Source organism: Chionomys nivalis, chromosome 12, assembly GCF_950005125.1.
Source record: "Chionomys nivalis chromosome 12, mChiNiv1.1, whole genome shotgun sequence".
Lineage (NCBI taxonomy): Eukaryota > Metazoa > Chordata > Mammalia > Rodentia > Cricetidae > Chionomys > Chionomys nivalis.
This window is the reverse complement of record NC_080097.1, coordinates 56,064,172-56,085,206: the sequence shown is the minus strand read 5'-3', so window position 1 is coordinate 56,085,206 and position 21,035 is coordinate 56,064,172.

Sequence of the window (21,035 nt, the reverse complement as noted above, 5' to 3'; positions counted from 1 at the left end):
GCAAATAGACCTCTAAGTTATGTTCTTGTCTATATATCAATGGGGGCGCTGAATACGCCTTTCTAATGCTTTACATCGTGCACATTCCCAACATCAGCATTTTATTTAAGTCTTCAACGACTGTTTGAAAATAAATGTGATAATCATAACATTTCAATAATTGCTGAAGATGATAACCATCTTTTTTATGTTTAGGCGTTTGGAAATACGAAGCTGTAGGTACATTGAGTTGATACACAAAAGCTCCTTAGATTTGGAGAGATTTAATGTTAGGTTTGTGAGCTACAAGTTGTGTATTTTCTGAAAATCCATCTCCACAATATTTAGCGTTAGTACTGTTTTTTGTTTTTTTTTTTTTTTTTTTTTTTTTGGTTTTTCGAGACAGGGTTTCTCTGTGGTTTTGGAGTCTGTCCTGGAACTAGCTCTTGTAGACCAGGCTGGTCTCGAACTCACAGAGATCCGCCTGCCTCTGCCTCCCAAGTGCTGGGATTAAAGGCGTGCGCCACCACCGCCCGGCTAGCGTTAGTACTGTTAATAACTAAACCTTAAAGTATGTTTTCCCTAGTGATTACAAAATCAACAACTGTTCTTTTACTATGCTGATATGTTCAGTTTGATGCTACTATACAAGAGTGCCACACACAGTAAGTTAGAACTACAGGCGTTTATTTGACTAATGGATTTCTGTAGGAATTCCTACAGCCAGTAGCTCTTACATATTAGTTTAACCCATCTCCATTAATCTGTGCATCACCACAAGGCTGTGGCTTACTGGATAAAGTTCTGGCGTCTGTCTCTGGCGGAGCTACATGGCTTCTCCCTGACTCCATCCTTCCTTCTCCCAGCATTCAGTTTAGTTTTCCCGCCTACCTAAGTTCTGCCCTATCAACAGGCCAAGGCAGTTTCTTTATTCATTAATGGTAATCACCGCACACAGAGGGGAACCCCACTTCAATGGATTTATTTATTTATTTTTGGTTTGTCAAGACAGGGTTTCTCTGTGTAGCCTTGGCTGTCCTGAAACTCACTCTAGACCAGATGGCCTCAAACCCACAGAGATCCGCCTGCCTCTGCCTCCCAAGTGCTGATCAAAGACTTGCACCACCACTGCCTGGCTAATGGCTTTAGAGACTGGAAATTTCAACAGCCAGCCACATCTGATGGGCAACTCTTGAAGTGTCCTAAGTGTGAGACAGAGGATAGGAACTGAGCTCTACAGAAACTCATGTCCATGATAAAGCCACTCCTTCAATAGCTGTTTGACTCAGGATTTCTCTAGAAGTCCACCTACAATGGTAGAAAGTTCATGATCCAGGCATCTCTCAATGTCTTGATTGCATTGGCAATTCAGCAGCAGATAAAATTTAATATATATTTTGGAGGGAACATTCAAAGTATAATGGAGATTTGAAAATCTGGGACCGCCGTGCGGTGGTGGCGCACGCCTTTAATCCCAGAACTTGGGAGGCAGAGGCAGGCAGATCTCTGTGAGTTCGAGACCAGCCTGGTCTGCAAGAGCTAGTTCCAGGACAGGCTCCAAAAACCACAGAGAAACCCTGTCTCAAAAAAAAAAAAAAATGAAAAAGAAAAAAGAAAATCTGGGACCATGTTTTTTCATTACTGATAAATGATACTTTGATAAATTTAATGTCAAGTGGTGCACACTTCTTTATTTCCAGAACTCAGTAGGCAGAGGCAGACATAAGTCTAAGGGTAACCTGGTCTATACAGTGATTTCCTGGCCCACAAGAGCTCCATAATGGACCTTGTTTCAAAAAACAAAGAAAACAAGTCACAAAACTTTTTAAAAATCACAAAGACTCTATTAGAGAAAACTTCAAAGACAGTATGATATAGCTAAATTAAACTGAATTTTCCATTAGCAACCTGCATTTAGAATCTTTTGTGTATGTTGATGCATGTCCATAGCACCAGCACTTGCAGAAAGATTGTGAGTTCAAGACCTACCAGGGTTTCATAGACCCTGTGTCAAAAGGACAAAAATAAATTAAAAATGTCTAAGATAAATATTTCACAGTAAGCCCCAGGCAGAAAGGCACATGGTTGCAACCCAGACCCTGAAGACTGAGGCAGGAAACTGGAATGCTGATGTCATGCCTGCACAAAGGAATGAGTTCTTGTTTCGAAAATAAAATGTGGCAGGGCAGTGGTGGCGCACGCCTTTAATCCCAGCACTTGGGAGGCAGAGGCAGGCAGATCTCTGTGAGTTTGAGACCAGCCTGGTCTACAAGAGCTAGTTCCAGGACAGGAACCAAAGCCACAGAGAAACCCTGTCTCGAAAAAGCAAAAAAATAAATAAATAAATAAAATAAAATTTATTTCACCAGGAAAATACTAAAATGTTACAAGAATTAAAAGATAGTAGTTAACATAGCACATAGACAAGAATTTTGGATATTATGTTTATTAGACATCCCAGAAGTAAACCCTGGATTTGATGTGCGGCAACATTAATAAAGTTGGAAAGGATTTTCTATAGTGGATGAACAACACAATTCAAAATGGAAGAGCACTTAATTCAAAACAGGGTAATTAAAAGCAAATGCCTTTTCCAGGACACCCATGATAACATCGAGTGACCCTGCTTCAAAAACAAACAAACCCCAAACAAATCTTTACAACCATGTCCAAAAGACAGACTATCCAAGCAGAGGAAAAACTGTGTGCTTTGAGACAGGTTCTCACTTTGCAGCCCAGGATGACCTGCAACCTGTGGTAGTCCTGCCTCAACCTCCCCATTCTCCACTGACAAGTGAACGCACCACACCAAGCTAAAAGAGATAGGGAAGAAATGGTAGAATTACAATCATTACAATCCCACGAAATGCAGACGGATCTCTGTGAGTTTGAGGTCAACCTGGGCTAGAGTGAGTTTCATGACAGCCAAAGCTACACAGAGAAACCCTATGTTGAAAAACAAAACAAAATATTTAGGGAATGGAGAGATGACGTGGCCATTAAAGGTGCCTGTCACTTTTGCATAGGTCTCAGTTTCAGTTCACAGCACCCATACAGCCGCTCAAAACCACTCATAACAGTTTCACAGAATTTAATACCCTTTACTGGCTTCTAGCAGTCTTGCAAAACACCCATACACATTTTTTGGTTTGTTTTAATTTTTTTTTTAAGATTTATTTATTTATTGTGTATACAACATTCTGCCTCCATGTATGCCCACATGCCAGAAGAGGGCGCCAGATCCCATTACAGATGGTTGTGAGCCACCATGTGGTTGCTGGGAATTGAACTCAGGACCTCTGAAAGAGCAGCTAGTGCTCTTAACCTCTGAGCCATCTCTCCAGCCCCCCCTTGTTTTTATTTTTTGAGACAGGGTTTCTCTGCAGCTTTGGAGCCTGTCCTGGAACTAGCTCTTGTAGACCAGGCCAGCCTCAAACTCACAGAGATCTGCCTGCCTCTCAAGTACTGGGACTAAAGGTATGTGCCACCATTGCTCGGCTGCATCGTTTTGTTTTTTTTTTTTTTCTGAGTTTTGTTATTCTGGTCTTACTATGTAGCCCTATCTTGTAGACCAGGCTGGTCTTGAATTCACAGAGATATGCCCTGCCTCTGCCTCCCGAGTGTTGACATTAAAGGTGTGTGCACTCACACTCCGCATTTTTTTAAATTTTTTTATTTATTTATTCATTTATTTATTTATTTTGGTTTTTTGAGACAGGGTTTCTCTGTGGTTTTGGAGCCTGTCCTGGAACTAGCTCTTGTAGACCGGGCTGGTCTCAAACTCACAGAGTTCCGCCTGCCTCTGCCTCCCAAGTGCTGGGATTAAAGGCATGCGCCACCACCGCCCAGCTAAAATTATTTTTTAAATTATTATCTTTTTATTTATGTGTGATTTTTTGAAACAAGGTTTCTCTATAGCTTTAGAACCTGTGCAGGAACTATCTCTTGTAGACCAGGCTGGCCTCAAACTCACAGGATCTACCTGCCTCTGCCTCCCGAGTGCTGGGATTAAAGGCATGTGCCACCACTGTCCGACTTTATAAAATTATTTTTATGTGTGTGAGCATGTGTGTGTATTTGTGTCTGTCCAGAGAAGCCAAAAGAAGGTGTGAGTTCTTCTGGAGCTGGTGTTACGGGTCTTTGTAAGCTGTCTAATATGGATGCTGGGAGTGGAACTCACGTCCTCCAGAAGGGCAGCACTCTTTCTTTTTTCATCAGTTTTTCAAGACAGGGTTTCTCTGTGTAACAGCCCTGACTGTCCAGAACTCACTTTGTAGACCAGGCTGGCCTCCAACTCACACAGATCCAGCTGCCTCTGCCTGTGCTACCACCACGACTGAAGATCAGCAGTCTTAACTCCTGAGCCATCTCTCCAGCGACAAGTTATTTATTTATTATATATACAGTGTTCTGCCTGCATGTATGCATGTTGGAGGGGGGTACCACATCTCATTACAGATGGTTGTGAGCCACTCTATGGTTGCTAGGAATTAAACTCAGGATCTCTAGAAGAGCAGCCAGTGCTCTTAACCTCTGAACCATCTCTCCAGCCCCAAGAGTTATTTTATTATTGATTATGTATATGGCTGTGTATATCTGTGCACATGGATATGTGTAGTGATGAGACAAGCAGACCATATCCCACCGCCCGGCTAGCTTTACCTGAAATAATTACACAGAAACTGTATTCATTTAAAACACTGCCTGGCCCATTACCTCTAGCCTCTTCTTGGCTAACTCTCACATCTTAATAGACCCATTTCTATTAAATCTGTGTAGCACCACGAGGTGGTGGCTTGCCGGGAAAGATCCTAACCTACGTCCGTCTCGGGTAGGAGAATCATGACATCTGCCTGACTCTGCTTTCTTTCTCCCAGCATTCTCTTCAGTCTACTCTGCCTATAGTCTTTTGGTAATCTGCTGAAAGACCAAGGCAGTTTCTTTATTTGACCAATGAAAGTAACATATAGACAGAAGGCCCTCCTACACCACATGTGGTACCCACAGGGGTCCAAAGAGAACATCGGATCACAAAGAGGGGGAGTTACAGGTAGTTGTGAGCTGTCATTAGTGGACACTGGGAATCAATTTCAGGTCCTCTGAAAGAGCAGCAAGTGCTCTTAATCCCCGAACTCTCCAGCTCCCAAAACTCACTTTTAAGAAAAAAGTTTATTTTTTTTTTATTACTTTTTTTTTTTTTTTGGTTTTTCGAGACAGGGTTTCTCTGTGGTTTTGGAGCCTGTCCTGGAACTAGCTCTGGTCTCGAACTCACAGAGATCCGCCTGCCTCTGCCTCCCAAGTGCTGGGATTAAAGGCGTGCGCCACCACCGCCCGGCTCAAAAAAGTTTATTTTTCACAGGTTCTTCTCTGTCCCTCAGTGTCTGTGAGGGATTGATTGGTTGCAGGTCCTGACTTGTGAAAGAAAGTCCACCGCATGCCCTAAAGCAAAAGCAGCAGAGTGTTTGCTTCGAGCTTATGCACATTGTCCTATATACTTTGAATCATCTCTAAATGACTTATAATAGCCGGTACACTATAAATGCTATGAAAACAGATGCTAGACTGTGTTGTTGTTGTTGTTTTGTTTTTTTTTTTTTTCTTTTTCAAGACAGGGTTTCTCTGTGGTTTTGGAGCCTGTCCTGGAACTAGCTCTTGTAGACCAGGCTGGTCTTGAACTCACAGAGATCCGCCTGCCTCTGCCTCCCAAGTGCTGGGATTAAAGGCGTGCGCCACCACCGCTCGGCTAGACTGTGTTGGTTAAGGAGTAACAACATGGAAAGGCTGTATAAACTTGGGATGGGTACATTGCTTTTTCTGTTTTCCATTTGGTTTAGTTGAATCCACAGATGCAAAACCTAAGGATATCAAGGGTCAGTTGTACTGCGGTGAGCATGAATTTTAAACAAGACCCAAAACTGAATTCAGGAAGTGATGATTAAACAAAGCCATGTGTGTGTACATGTTGGAAAATGTGTTGAAACATGTTAAATACTTACTTGCAGAAGTGAATAATCACTTAAGTTGAAGAGAATTAAGATGACCCCTATCAAAATAAAACATGCTGGTAATCATTGATTCAGTGGGTTTTGTTTGTTTGTTTGTTTTGGGGGGGTGGTTTTTTTGGAGCAGGGTTTCTCTGTGTAACTTTGGAGCCTGTCCTGGCACTCATTTTGTAGACCATGCTGGCCTCAAACTCACAGATAGCCACCTGCCTCTGCCTACCAAGTGCTGGAATTAAAGGCGTGCGACACTACCGTATATCTTATTGATTCATTTGGTTTTTTTCTTAAAGATTTATTTATTTGTGTATATAAGTGTTCTATCTGCATGTACACCTTTATGCTGGAAGAGGATATCAGATCCCAGTATAGATGGTTGTAAGCTACCATGTGGTTGCTGGGAATTGAACTCAAGACCTTTGGAAGAGCAGCCAGTGCTGCTCTTTGAATCTCTCCAGCCCCCATTGATTCCAGTTTTTTTGTTTGTTTTGATTTGTTTTACTTTTGAGATAGGGTTTCTTTTTTTTTTTTTAAAGATTTATTTATTTATTTATTTATTATGTACGCAGTGTTCAGCCTCCATGTATGCCCTCAGGCCAGAAGAGGGCACCAGATCTCATTACAGATGGTTGTGAGCCACCATGTGGTTGCTGGGAATTGAACTCAGGACCTCTGGAAGAGCAGTCAGTGCTCTTAACCGCTGAGCCATCTCTCCAGCCCAATAAATAAATCTTTAAAAAAAATAAAAAGCAAAACCAAACCAAAAAAGTTTATCTTTTAAAGCAAAAAATGCAGTCTTGGTGTTATGGCTCAGCTGATAATGGTGCTGGCCAACTGATCTAACATCTTGAGTTCAATCCTAGACATTTGTAATGGCAAAAGTAAAATTGCTGCAGATTCCTGAGTGGCTGCAGTGGGCAGTGGGCCATGAGACCACGCTGCAGGTCCCCAAGTGGAGGCAGGCAGGGGGCAGGGGGTCCGGAGAGCATCCAGTCCCAGGCAGGGACAGCACAGTTCCTTGAGTGGCTTCTGCAGGCCACGAGGAAAGACAGACAGATGAGCACACCACGAGACCATGCCGCAGGTCTCTGAGGGTGGCTGGTTCCAGGCAGGGAGATATGTGGCAGCAGGCAAGAGACAGAGACATGGATAGGCATGCCATGCAGAGTGGGGTTGGATATTTATTTAGTGGGTTATGGAGGGGAAAGGGGAGAAGGAAGAAGAGCAGAAAGAGCAGAGAGAGATAAACAGAAGGGAAGGGGAGAAGTGGGGAGAGACAGAAGCTGCCTCTTAGAGAAGGAAATGGAAAAGGAAAGACTCTGGCTGGAAGCTGAAGATCAGGTTGCCTTGGCAGACAGGGGGTGGGGGGGTGGGGGGAGTGGGTGTGGTTTGTCTCTTAAAGGGACAGGACAGATCATTACAACATCTACATGGTAGAATCGGAGAAACAACTCCCACAAGTTGTCTTTTGGCTTCCATTCATGTTCTATGGCATGTGTGTGCAAACATACACAAAACAAATGCGATAAATTCAAAACAAAAACATATATTGTAGTAAATAAATAAACTGGTATCATCTCTTCTGTCAAGAGTTTATTATCCTTATCAAGTATTATGTGCTGTAGACAATTTTATATGCTATAGTTGTGTGTGAATGGCAGTGCAGAATCAGAATCACTACAAAAGCATGGGTTATACAGCTGCCCTGGGTGATACAGCTGGGGAGTCACTGGTGACAGAACGCTTTCAGCTTCATTATAATCTTAGGTACTCTATTTGTATATGAAGTCTGTCACTGATCAAAATACTGTTCTGGGTGGCCAGGAAGATGGCTCAGCAGTTAAGAGCACTAACTTCTCCTGCAGAAGACCCAACTTCGATTCCCAGCACCCACATGATGACTCACAATCTTATGTAACTATAGTTCAAGGAGACCTAATGTCTTCTTCTGCCTCCACGGGCACAGCAGGCATGTGATGCACGGAAATACATGTAAGCAAAACACCTACACACATAAAACATTCACACACAGATATATTTGTACAAATATTGTTTCTATATAAATCATGAAATAAGTTTTGATGTGAATGTAGAGAAATGGGAGCTCTTGCACACGGGTAGGAAGAAGGTAAAAGGGGCATCGTCTGTGAAAAACAGCATGGCTAGTCTTTTTTAATCTTTTTACCATTTTATTGAAAATAGATTTTTTCCCCTCACATAATATATCCTGATTATGATTTTTCCTCCCTGTACTCCTCCAAGTTCTTCTTCACTTCTCCTCTCATTCAGATCTGCTCCTGTTCTGTCTTTCATTAGAAGACAAACAGGCTTCTAAGGGATAATAATATAAGGGATAATATAATAAGATAAAAACATAATCTATTACATCAGAGTTGTGACAAAAAGAAGAAAAAAAAAGACCCCAAGAGAAAGCCTAAGTATCAGAGACTCACTCATTTGCACGCTCAGGAGTCTCAAAAAGAAACCACTAACATGCTGGGCAGTGGTGGCCCTCACCTTTAATTCCAGCACTCGGGAGGCAGAAGCATGTAGACTGTGAGTTTAAGGCCATCCTGGTCTACAGAGTGAGTTACAAGACAGGTTCCAAAGCTACACAGAGAAACCTTGTCTCAAAACAAAACAACAACAAAAAAAAAACCTAAAAAAACAAAAAACGAAAAGAAAAGAAACCACTAACATATTATGTCTTATTCAGATGATCTGGTGCAGAGCCACGCAGGCCCTGTGCATACTGCCTCAGACTCCGTGAGTTCAATACAGCATGGCTTTTCTTCAACACATTAAAATTAAAGTTAAAATGGCAGTCATGGTGGCACATGCCTTTAATCCCAGCACTCAGGAGGCAGATACAGGCAGATCTCTGAGTTCTAAGACAGCCTGGTCTATAGAGTGAGTTCCAGGACAGTCGGGGTTACACAAAGAAACCCTGTATTAAACAAACAAAAGTTTTAAAAATGATGATATAGTCAGGCAATTCCTCTTCTATGTACATACCAAAAAGAACCGAGAGCAGAGGCACAAAGAGGTATCCTTATACATGCATTCATTGTCTGTCACTGTTGACGTTAGGTGAAATGTGGCTATAACTGGGTCTCTATTCAGTGCTGTGTGGTATAAACATACACCGGATCAATAGTCACCCATTTACAAAAGGGAGGGGGACTTCTGACCCTGTTACAACATGACGAAACCTGAAGATGCTGCATTAAGTGAAACATGAGTCACACTAGACAAGTACTGTAAGGTTTCATCCTTGCACGATATTTAAAGTTTTCATTTGCAGCAGGGCGATGGTGGCGCACGCCTTAAATCCCAGCACTCGGGAGGCAGAGGCAGGCGGATCTCTGTGAGTTCGAGACCAGCCTGGTCTACAGAGCTAGTTCCAGGACAGGCTCCAAAGCCACAGAGAAACACTGTCTCGAAAAACAAAACAAAAAAAAATAAAATAAATAAATAAATAAATAGATAAATAAAAAATAAATAAATAAAGTTTTCATTTTCAGAAAAAGGTGGAATGGTGGCTGCCTGGAGTAGGAATGGGTGCAAATAGACCGAAATCAACTACTCAGAGGAAGTGTAAGAACCCAAGTTACAGTTTAAGTTTTAATTACTATGCTTTAGAGATCCACGAAACAAAAATGCCTCTGAACTGCCAGCCCTTTGCCCAAGGACAGATAGTTCCTGAAATGCTGGAAGCTGTTGTTTATGGGAGATAAAAAAGACTCGTGGTTTCTACTCCCCTAAACAAGTTTGGTTGACCCCTCTGCAGCGGATGTACGATCACATGAGGGTGGGAGGTTCAGTAGCAGGAAGAAAGTCAGGAGGTTTGCTTGCCCCTGATTGGACCTGAGAGGAAATACTTTAAGCCCCAGCAAACCATGACTCAGGGTCATTTTCTGGGAAACCAAAGATGAGCCTGGCTGGAGGGTCCATCAACCTGGCCAATATTTAATTAAAGCTTGCTTCGGCTTTAAACTGTGGTAGTGGTCTTTGAAAAGTTTCTGCACCCCAATAAGTCTCTCAGCCCACACAATAATGGGGATCAGACCAAATCAAACTGAATTAGAAAAAGTGCGGGTTTAATGGATACAAATGCTCCAGAAGGCTTTCCAGCCCTTCCCCGCCAGAGAGGAGACGAGAAAGGAAGACTGGAAAACCATGTGTTTGTTCTTGGTGGGGTGGGTTAAATACCCTTCAGGAGTGGTCTTGAGGATCTCTGGGCAGAGGTTATCGGTTGGCAAGCTTTCTTGGGGGCGGAGTCTGAACTGAGGCAACTCCTAGGGGGATGGGGCTTGTGGTGGAACTTCCACCCCAAAACATCCAGACTCTGGATATATGGATGCAAGGGGCTCCGGTGAGGCCTTCACCCACACAGGCTTATGTTTGACTATTATACTTGGGGGCCTCATCCCAGCCCCTGGCACCCATCTTTGGAATGGAGCTGGGAGTTGCCTTGGTCCTGACTCCAAGCAGTGACTCCTCCCCAGGGAGGGTCAGGACCACTACTACAGGCTATTTAGGCTGCCCCCCCTCATGAACACGTGGTCTCTGGGTTTTGTGTGGTCTCCCCTTCTTTCTCTTCCCCTTGCCATGCTTTCCCAGTGCCATCCGGTAGCACTGCATTAAACGTGGGCATCTTTGGCCGGGTGGTGGTGGCGCACGCCTTTAATCCCAGCACTCGGGAGGCAGAGGCAGGTGGATCTCTGTGAGTTCGAGATCAGCCTGGTCTACAAGAGCTAGTTCCAGGACAGGCTCCAAAACCACAGAGAAACCCTGTCTCGAAAAACCAAAAAAAAAAAAAAAAAAAAAAAGTGGGCATCTTTTATTTGGTCTAATTTGGTCTGATTGATTTACATCAGCGGGGAGACTCAACTAAGAAATATTCCTAACATTGGTTAGTGGGATAAACAGAAGAAAGAGTGGAGACAGAGTTGCAAACCAAGATAGGAGCTTTGTGGAAAATGAGTAAAATGACAATAATAAGTCTTTATCAGTAATTTCTTTAAAATTAAATCACGGTTGTTAAGTTTAAATTCCTGGCTAATGGGAATCTGCCGCTGATGATGTACTAAGCCAATCAAACCAAATTAATAAATCCTGGTTTATTCCGAGCAAAGCAATCCTGGGTGGTCCCAGGGGAAGTTGAAGAGACCGGGAGGAGAAACCACAAGGTGGGGGCTTTTAATACCCTCAGGGATGGAGCCGCTGGTTGTGGGCTTTCTCAGGGGTGGAGTCTGCACTGAGGCAACTCCAGGGACGGGGGCTTGGAGTGGAACTTCCACCTGAACATTCCAGACTCTGGATTTATGGTGCCAGGGGCTGGGGTGAAGCTTCCATCAGAACAACAATCACCAATTAAAAGCCACAGACGGGGCATCCAACGGTTGGGTCCTTAGGCTCAGCAGCTGGAGGGCTTGAAGATGGCTTCTCACCGCTTGCATTGGCAGGCCTGCATACTGAAAAGTCCTCCCAGGAATTCCGTACAGCACCTCCCACCCTATTAGAAAGGCATAACAGGGCTCAGCCTGGGAACAGCCATTTCTGGTTCAACCTGTTTTGTCTTCAGAGAGAATGACTGCTCCCAACACCAAGTCAGCTCAGAAGACAGGGCTGTGGGAACCACAGCTTTTCCACCTCCTTCTGGTTCAGTAAACAAATACTGACTCTAGAAATTTCTTTGCTTCTCTGGATTTATTTTCTTCTCCTTCACTATTTATTATTTTATCTTGAGATACTAGGAGTTAGGTAGCTAGGTATGCAGACAGATAGTGAAAGGGGTCATGACCAGGTAATAAAGGTGTCGAATTTCCAAGATACAACCTCTCTGGACTCTAGGGACTTCATGTGTCCTTCCCCTGTGATTTCTATTATCACTTCCTATTACCTAACTTGCTGTGGTCATGTGAAACATTTAAAAAAAAAATACTTAGAGGCTGGTCTCGAACTCAGAGATCCTCTTGCCTCTGTCTCCTAAGTGCTGGGATTAAAGACACACACCAGTCTAATTTATAGAAAGTTAATTTATACGTTTTATTTGGTAAGTGTGTTTGTTGATTTGAATAGGTATGGGCCCGATATACTCATGTGTTTGAATGCTTGGCCCATAGGAATTGGCACTGTTAAGAAGTGTGGCCTTGTTAGAGTGTCAGCACCAGCCAGCTTGTTTGCACATTCCTGAAAAGGGGAGTGAGGATTGAGGAAAGAAATAGACAAGAGACAGAAGAGAGAGTTCTGAGGGCATCCAGTGAATACTGTAACAGCCTCAAGTTTATTATTCATAGTGCTTATATACCCCAATCACAAGGGGAGAGCAGAAGACTTTCATGATACAAAGAACAAGCAAGTATAATTACCTCCTTACATCTCAAAACACCCAGTAACCATGCCCTAAGTCAAACATCCTGTTATTTGTCCTTTGAGAAGCAAGAAAGGGTTTGAACTCTCTGACCTTTAGTCAAGACAGAGCCTTACTGACAGAAGGGTGGGGGTGATATGGGATTTCCCTCTGTATGCTGTGAATACCACTGGTTAATAAAGAAGCTGCTTTGGGCCTATTGCAGCACAGAGTAGGGCAAGGCAGGAATTCTGAGCCGATAGAGGAGGAAAGAGTAGACAGAGTCAAGGAGACGCCATGTAACCACCACAGAAGACAAATGTTAGACAACAGACAGAACCTTACCAGTAGGTCACAATAACATGGCAATACACGATTCATAGAAATGGGTTAATTTAGGATGTAAGAGCTAGCTAGCCAGGTAGTGGTGGTACATGCCTTTAATCCCAGCACTTGGGAGGCAGAGGCAGGCAGATCTCTGTGAGTTCGAGGCCAGCCTGGTCTACAAGAGCTAGTTCCAGGACAGGGTCCAAAGCAAGAGAGAAATCCTGTCTTGAAAAAAACAAAAACAAAACAAAAAAATAGCTCGCTAGCAATATGCCTAAGGAATTGACTGAGCAGTGTTTTAATTAATAATAATAATAATAATAAAAGATGGAATGGATACAAAACTGTGGACTCTGACATTGTTGAAAGAGTGTCAGTGGGGGGAGGAGGGGGCTTTGAGGTCTCCTATGCTCAAGCTATGCCCAGTGTGATACACAGTCTCCTTCTGCTAACTGTGGATCAAGATGTAGAACTCTCAGCTACTTCTCCAGCACCGTATTTTCCTGAACACTGCCATATTTCACACCATGATGATAATAGACTACACCTCTGAAAATGTAAACCAGCCCCAAAGGAATGTTTTCCTTCATAAGACTTTCCTTGGCTATAGTGTCTCTTCACAGCAATAAAATCCTAAGACAGTAAGTAAATCAAAAGTAATATCAGAAATAATATTAAAAATTATACTAGGAATAGATTAAATGTACTTTATGGATACAAGTATTGGGTTACTTTAATCTTGGAATCACAGCAATAAAATCCTAACTAAGACAGTAAGTAAATCAAAGTAATATCAGAAATAATATTAAAAATTATACTAGATTAAATGTACTTTATGGATACAAGTATTGGGTTACTTTAATCTTGGAATAATATGTGTTAGCATAAGATTTGATGAATGACCTTAGCTGCCTGAATATGTAACTGTCAATCATAAACATTTTCCTTCACTTTTAGAACCTGATTTTCAAAATTTTAAATTACATTTCAGGTATACTTTTCTGTTTAATAAAAAGATTTTCCATGGGAAGGTTGTTATAAAAATGTTCATCACCAAATTAGATAACCCAGAAACCTACCAATAATGAATCACAAAGAAAGAAAAAAATCTTTACAAATCTTTTATTAGTAAGGAAATTAAACTAATTGCTAAAAAATGTGGGCAAAAAAGAAAAAATACCCCAGAAATTCTTTGATCTTTCAAATGTCTTCACTAATAAATTCTGCCATACATTTGTGGAATAATCAATCAATATCAATATTCTATAGACTCTTGGAAAAGGTTGAAATGGAAGCACACCTTCTCTATTCTTTCTTTGAAGCCAGCAATACTTGGATATTAGATAAAGTTAGCATCATAAGAAAAAAAAAACTATGAACCAAAACTTCTGATGAGTACTGGTACAAAAATTTTTAGCCTAATACTACAAAATAAAATTCAACTGCATCATAAAAGACTGGAAAGATGGCGGCACAGTGGGTAAAAGCGTTTGTTGTTGCAGAGGACTTAGACTTGGCTCCCAACACCAACATGGTAGCTCACAAACTCTAGTTCCAGTGGACCCAATGTCTTTATCTGACCTCCTTGGGCACCAGACATGTATGTGGTACATAGCTATACAGCAGAAAAAACTGTTATGTGGTACAAGAGGTCCTTCTGTTTGTGGAGAAGACAGAACAGAATTCTGGGAGGAAGAAAGCAGAGTCAGAGAGCCGCCATGGAGCCACCAGAGTCAGACATGCTAAATCTTTCCCAGTAAGCCACTGCTCCATGGCAATATACAGATTAATAGAAAAGGGTTAAATCAAGATGTGAGAGTTAGCTAATAAGAGGCTAGAACTAATGGGCAAAGCAGTTGCTGTTCTTTTGGAGACAAGGCCACGCATGCGCAGAAAATACAGCCTCCCAGTGGACTACGAATCCCAGCGGTACAATGGAAAGCCACGCATGCGCAGGACATTTTCTCCCAGACACACCTGGACTTCCCCTTAAAAACGGGGGACGCCTTAACCCGCCCCCTCTTTCCTTTCGTCTCTTCACCCCCGTCCCTTACCTGTTGTTCCCCATTAAAGTTCGCTCACGTGGGACCCTGTGTGTCTCGTCTCTCTTTCCCGAACCCCGCACAAATAATAACAGCAGTGATTTAATTAATACAGTTTCTGTGTGGTTATTTCAGGGCTAAGCTAGCCAGGTGGCCAGGACAAACAAGTGGCCCCCTCCATGCAACAATTAGCGCCAACACGATGGACTAATCCACTTAAAAACCTGAGAGAGCTTAATTTTAAACACAAAATACAGAGTTTAACATAGTTTTTTAATGTTTGTTGGCAGCATGCCATAGCTCCTTTTTTTTTTTATCCCCCCCCCCATGCCATAGCTCCTTTAAGAGAGATTTTCCTGACTCACCCACAGCAGAAAAAAAAAAATGGCAGTTTTAAAAATACTGGCTTTCGCCGGGCGGTGGTGGCGCACGCCTTTAATCCCAGCACTCGGGAGGCAGAGGCAGGCGGATCTCTGTGAGTTCGAGACCAGCCTGGTCTACAAAAGCTAGTTCCAGGACAGGCTCCAAAGCCACAGAGAAACCCTGTCTCGAAAAACCAAAAAAAAAAAAAAAAAAAAATACTGGCTTTCTGGGCTGTGCCCCCAGCGCAACCTCTGACTCTTTTGATGGGGTTTGTGAGCATATTGCTCAGGCTTGCTGATTGCAACTTGGACCGGCTGTATGCCTGGAAGTGGGGCGGTGTGTGTGGCTCAGAGGCGCAAGCAGCTCCGCCATGCTGGATTGGGCTGGGCAAGCAGGCACTGCTGTATTACCTGTACAAAAACACAGCTTAAGTTTTTAAGAAGCACTTAGAATTTTAAGAAGTGCTCCTGGACAGTAAAGAATTACAGATACACAGTAGGACAGATTCAGACATAAAAGACCTCTAAATGAGTCATACTGTTGGATAAATGTACATAGGCTTGGGAGAGAGAAGAGTATAGAGAGTCATAAAATAAAGTTAACACTTAAAAAAAAGGGGGGTAAAGTCTTTAAAGAGACAGAGTAAGATAGTCATAGATTAAAGGAGTAAAAATAATTTCTTTTTCTTTTTCTTTTTTTTTGAGATAGGGGTTCTCTGTAGCTTTGGGGACTGTTCTGGAACTTGCTCTGTAGAACAGGCTGACCTCGAACTCACAGAGATCTGCCTGCCTCTGCTTCCTCGGTACTGGGATTAAAGATGTGCGTCACCACTGCCTGGTTGCAACACAGACACTTGATCTTAACTACAGAGAAATCTCTTCGGTTCACCAGACCTGTAATTCTTGATAGCCCACAAGAGGGGTTGCTTTGCTCCAAACTGCTACCATTGCAAAAGAACCGACTCTTCCTTTGTAGCTGTTCTTTATTTTCATTGACACCTGTGATGAGGGAAAATATCCCCTGGTTGTGGGTAACGCTACCAATGCAATAAGCCAATCAAGCTGAATTAAAGTCCAGGTTTTAATCTGAGCCAAGCATTCCTGGGTGGTCTCTGTGTATCCCTGGCTGTCCTGGAACTCACTTTGTAGATCAGGCTGGCCTCGAACTTAGTAATCCCCTGGCCTCTGCCTCCCAAGTGCACCTCTAGGCACTTTTTTTTTCTGTTTCACATGACCACAGTAAGTTGGGTAATAGGAAGTAATAATAGGAATCACAGGGTAGGGTCACACTGAAGTCCATAGGATCCAGAGAGGTTGAAAAAAAAACAAACAAACCTGGCTTAGCAATGTTGGAGCACAGCTTTAGTATCAGTACTCATGAAACGGAGACAGTCAGATCTCTTTGAATTCTAGGACAGTCCAGTCTACTTGGCAAGATCCAAGACAGCAAGAGCTACATAGGAAAACTGTCTCAAAAAACAAAAACAAAGGAAACCAACATCTTTACCAGAGACCTAACATCGGAGTTAGATCTCCCTTTCCCAATCACGTTCTCCAATTCTGGTGTATGGACCCAGGACTTTGGACATCTAGACAGGTGTTTTGCTGTATTACATCCTTAGTCTTTTAAATTTTTTTCCTGCTTTTGAGATAGGGTCTCCCAAGTTACCTAGACTGGCCTTGAACTCTTACTTCTTTTGCATCTGCTCTTAGATTATCTGGCATTATAGTCCTGGGATACCAGGCCTGTCTAGTTCTATAAACTTTCTTACTTAGACTATGGGTCAATAAAGCCATCTGGCTTCAAAACAGGGGCGGCTATATCAAGCCCAGAGGAAAACAGCTGTGCCATAATCATTCCCCCTTCCCTACTGTGTGGATGTCACATTATGCACTGCAAATCCTAATTCTCTGATAAAATATTAGGGGGTGAAAGCTGAAGGATCAGAGAAGCAGAACAGCCAGCCACTAGGGTTCTTACCTCTACAAAATCCTCAGACTGAAAAGGGTTGAGTTCCTGTCTCCTCCTGCCTTATATTCCTCTCTCCACCCAGGCATATCACTTCCTGTCTCCACCACCCTATCTCCTGTCTCCTCCTCCACCGCAGGAATTAAAGACGTGGGATCCCAAATGCTGGGAACAAAGATGTGGACTCTGTCTCTCTTTTAGACTGGTTAAATCTCACATAGCCTAGTGTGGCCTTGAACTCCTGATTTTCCTGCTCCCACCTCTCAAGTTCAGGGATTAAAGGTATGTACCACCAATGCCTGGCTTTTATGGTTAATTAGTGGTTAGCTCCACCCTCTGATCTTCAAGCTAACTTTATTTATTTAGCACACAAAATATCACCATAACATTAGATTATAAAGATTTCTTTTTTAAAAATAAATATAAAATGTTGTGTGTACATATGTGTTGGCATCAGATCCCCTAGAATTGGAGTCACAGGCAATTACAGGTGGCATGAGCCATGTTCTATGCATGCTAGGAACTGAGCCCAGGACTTCCGCAAGAGCCTTGAGCTCTCTTAACTAAGGAGCCACAGACCTTTGTGGTTTCTATGCTTCTTGGTTCTATGGTCTGGTCTATAATTTTCGAAAATCGCACCTATTTTGTGCTGAGTTTCCAGATACAGAGGCGTAAGGCTTTATCCATATCACTTTGAAACTGCTAGAGGAAACCCACTCCCAGATATAGGAACAGGCAAGAGTTTTCTTAAAAGGACCAAATAGCACAGGAAATGATTCTAAGAATTGACAAAAGGAATTGCATGAAACAAAAAACTTTTCTACATATTAAAAGAAATGTTCAACAGCATTAAGAAGATGACCTACAAAATCAGGATTTCTTTGTGTGGCTCTGGCTGTTCTAGAATTCACTCTGTAGCCCAGGCTGACCACAAACACAGAGATTTGCCTGCCTCTGCCTCTGGAGTGCTGGGATTAAAGGCATACACAACCACGGCCTGGTAAACAAACAGTTCTCAAAGGAAGAAATACAAATGACCCACAAAAACTTGAAAAAGTATTTGACATTCTTAGTCAAAAAGGAAATGTACATTAAGACTATTTTGAGGTTCTATTTCACTCTCGTTAGATTGATTTCGTCAAGAAAGCAAATGAGGCTGGAAAGATTGCTGGTTAAGAACATTTGCTGCTTTTACAGAGGACCACATTCATTCCATAGCTCTAGTTCCTGGGAATCTACCAACTCTTTGTCCTCTGTGGGTGCCAGGCACAAATGTGGTACACAGACATGCACACAGGCAAAATCACTCCTACACATAAAAAAAGAAAATCAATAAATCTTTTAAAAAGAGGAAAACAATGACAACAAACGCTGACAAGGATGCAGAAAAGAGAAGCTCTCATTCACTGAAGAGATTTAAATTTGTACAACTTCTGAGGAAATCAGTATGAAAGTTCCTCGAAAAATCAACAATAGAGCCACTGTACAGCCCAGGTACTCCACTTGTTACTATCTGCCTTGTGGACTCTAAGGCAGCACTGAAGGTACTTGGACATCCCATGTCCATGGCTGCACTATTCACAGTAACCAGGAAAGAGAACCACAGAGATGTCCATCAACAGACGAACAGATAAAGAAAATGTGGTACTGTATTATACATACAGTGGAATTTTTTTGTCGGCCATATGTATATGTACATATATAAAATTTTTAATTTTTTGTTCATTGATGTTTTGTCTGCATGTATGTCTTTGGGTTTTTTTTGTTTGTTTGTTTGTTTTTTTGGTTTTTCGAGACAGGGTTTCTCTGTGGTTTTGGAGCCTGTCCTGGAACTAGCTCTTGTAGACCAGGCTGGTCTCGAACTCACAGAGATCCGCCTGCCTCTGCCTCCCAAGTGCTGGGAGTGTCTTTGGGTTTTTTTGTGGGTTTTGTGTGTGTGTGTGTTTTTCTGAAACAGGGTTTCTCTGTAGCTTTGGAGTCTGTCCTGGAACCAGGTTGGCCTTGAACTCACAAAGATCTGCCTACCTCTGTCTCCAGAGTGCCGAGATTAAAGACGTGCACCACCACTGCCTGGCAGTGCACGTCTTTGTGAAGGTGTCAGAATCTCTGAAACTGGAGTTACAGACAGGTGTGAGCTGCCAGGTGGGTGCTGGGGATTGAACCTGGTTCTTCTGGAAGAGCAGCCAGTGCTCTTAACTGCTGAGCCATCTCTCCGGCTCCAATAAATAAGTCCCTAAAGAAGACTTGAAGTAAATATATCCTTAAGGCCAGCAAAAATTGGAACAGCTTTCTACCTTTGCCCTCCCAAGACCAGGTGCACCCCATACCAAAAAGCTGTCACCCCATTTGAAAGTATGTTTGGGAGACCTTCCCCAATCCCTAAGCTCAGAGATGTTCATAAGGCAAATATTATCACTATCTCCTCAAATTCTTACAGGCTCTGCAACAGACCTCTCTCTCTCTCTCTGTGTGTGTGTCTTTTCTTCCTTCTTTCCTTTTTTTAAATTTATTTATTTATTATGTATACAATATTCTGTCTATATGGATGGTTGTGAGCCACCATGTGGTTGCTGGGAATTGAACTCAGGACCTTTGGAGGAGTAGGCAATGCTCTTTAATCACTGAGCCATCTCTCCAACCCCCTTCTTTCCTTTTTAAAGACAGGATTACACTATGTATCCCTAACTTCTGGCAACTGCACAGACAGGCAGTGAGTGCCAGCATTAAAGACATTGCACTACCACACCCTACCCATTATAGTCTTGGCAAGTGTTTAACCACTGAGTTATTCTCCAACTTTGATTTGTACTTTCTTTGTTCGATTTTTTTTTTTTTTTTTTTTTTTGATTTTCGAGACAGGGTTTCTCTGTGGTTTTTGGAGCCTGTCCTGGAGCTAGCTCTTGTAGACCAGGCTGGTCTCGAACTCACAGAGATCTGCCTGCCTCTGCCTCCCAAGTGCTGGGATTAAAGGCGTGCGCCACCACCGCCCGGCTTCTTTGTTCGATTTTTAAAAAATATTTATTTTATCATGTGTATGTATGTGTGTGGCTCTGTGTGCGTGTGTGTGTGTTTGTGTGTATAACACATTGGAGTGTCCCAGGACAAGAAGGTATCAAATGCCCTGGTGTGAGAGTAACAGGTATTTGTGAGCATCCTGACTTGGATTCGTGATCTTAGCTTGGGTTCTCTGAGCCAAGAGTGCCCTTAACTGCTGAGCTGTCGCCCTAGGCCCCAATTTTTCTTTTGAGATAGACTGTCATTTAGGTCAGGCTGACCTTGAATGTACTATGTGGTTGAGGATGAACTTGAACTTCTGATATTCCTTCTTCTAAGACTTTCCAGGTTTAAAACCATTTTTAATTGTTTTCTTTTCAAATTAACATGTGAAGTTTTAGTATTATTATTACAAAGTTTTAGTATTATTAATATTTGCATCCACTCCTCCCCCATAATGCCCTCCCTTTTCACTGTCCCCCCCCTTATGCCATTGCCGTTCCTCCTCTGAAATCACCTCCCTTCTATGTTCATGTTATACGCATTCTGTTACAGTCTCGCCCCACCCCTTCCCATGTTAAGACATCTTTCTCCTCTCTCATAGTCTCCTTTCTGCTTTTATCTCTCTCTCTCTCACACACACACAAGCACACACATACATATTAAGATATATTTGAGAAAAAAAAAACATGTGGTATTTGTTGTTCTGAGTCTGGCTTATGTCACTTGACATAATTATTTCCAGTTCCATCCGTTTTCCTGAAAACGTATGACTTCATTTCTCTTTATGGCTGAAAACCATTCCTGTTCGTAAACCACATTCTCTTCGGCCACTCATCCGTTTGCGGTCGTCTGGGCTGGGTCAGCTTCCTATCTAGTGTGAATAGTGCCGAGTTAACTTGGATGTCCACGTGGTCTGTTGATCTAGAATCTTCAGATGTGTACCAGGTGTTGTATAACTGTTCCTAGTGTTAGGTTTTCGTTTTGTTTTGTTTTTTAATACAGGGT